The following is a 915-nucleotide window of genomic DNA, read 5'->3' on the forward strand; positions in this document are numbered from 1 at the left end:
TCTTAAACAGGTTGCATTTTTCATAGATTTTGCATCACAGAAAGCAATATCACATGATAAGATGTGCATAACAAGGATTGACTGTAGTGCTCTGTTCTTAGGCTAGCCTTACTCATGGTCGTATGATGAAGACACAGCTATGTGTAGAGGGAAAAAGGAACTAACTTCTTTCTTATGTTTCTATTTTGGGGAATAAAAAAACTTTCTTGTCTATGGCCATGCTACCCTGAACAAGCCCGATCCCATCTGATCTCGGAAGTTAAGCAGGGTTGGGCCTGGTTGATACTTAGATGGGAGACCACCTAGGAAGACCAGGTGCTGTAGGCGTAAAAAATAAAAAAAAAATAAGAGATTGTAAACTGACAAGGTCCTTGTAATCTGTGAGGTCAACCAAGGGTTGCCACAACTAAAAAACAAACAAACAAACAAACAAACAAACAAACCTTTCTTAACTGTTTTCTCTGTATGTCTTCTTGGACCACTTGGCCATCTGAAACCAAACTCTAATAACAGAAATAGGATTACTAGGCCAAGTTAAACTAACCACTTAAGTTTAGTTATATTATGCAGTTAAACCAATTTCCATGACCATCATAGGCACATGGGAATGGATACCATCTCTGTGTATTCTTAGGATCATCATTGATTTATGTAGGTCTCCTAAGCAATTAATTAGAAAGGAGGTTAGAAATTACTATAGTTTTTTTTTTTCTTTTCTTTTAAAGAGTATATCTAGTTTGTATTGTTTAATCTGTTGCTTTGAGCAAGTTAATTAATCATCTATGCCTCAGTTTCCTTGTCTGAAAAATGAGAGCCTTACTAATAATAGTTCTATGTCATAGTCATTTATAAGATTTTATGATAGTCAGATAAGCCATTATTGTGAATTCAGTAAGCTTTTATCAAACTCTTCCT

At 35.1% G+C, this 915-nt stretch overlaps 1 non-coding gene across 1 annotated transcript; it reads left to right on the forward strand.

The window, feature by feature from the left end:
- Nucleotides 1–208: 208 nt before the first annotated feature.
- LOC112477878 lies at nucleotides 209–327 on the forward strand. Its single transcript, XR_003045612.1, has one exon. It is a non-coding gene; the product is annotated as a 5S ribosomal RNA (ribosomal RNA).
- The last annotated feature ends 588 nt before the right edge of the window (nucleotides 328–915 follow it).

The sequence above is a fragment of the Pteropus alecto genome, unplaced genomic scaffold, assembly GCF_000325575.1.
Source record: "Pteropus alecto unplaced genomic scaffold, ASM32557v1 scaffold153, whole genome shotgun sequence".
Lineage (NCBI taxonomy): Eukaryota > Metazoa > Chordata > Mammalia > Chiroptera > Pteropodidae > Pteropus > Pteropus alecto.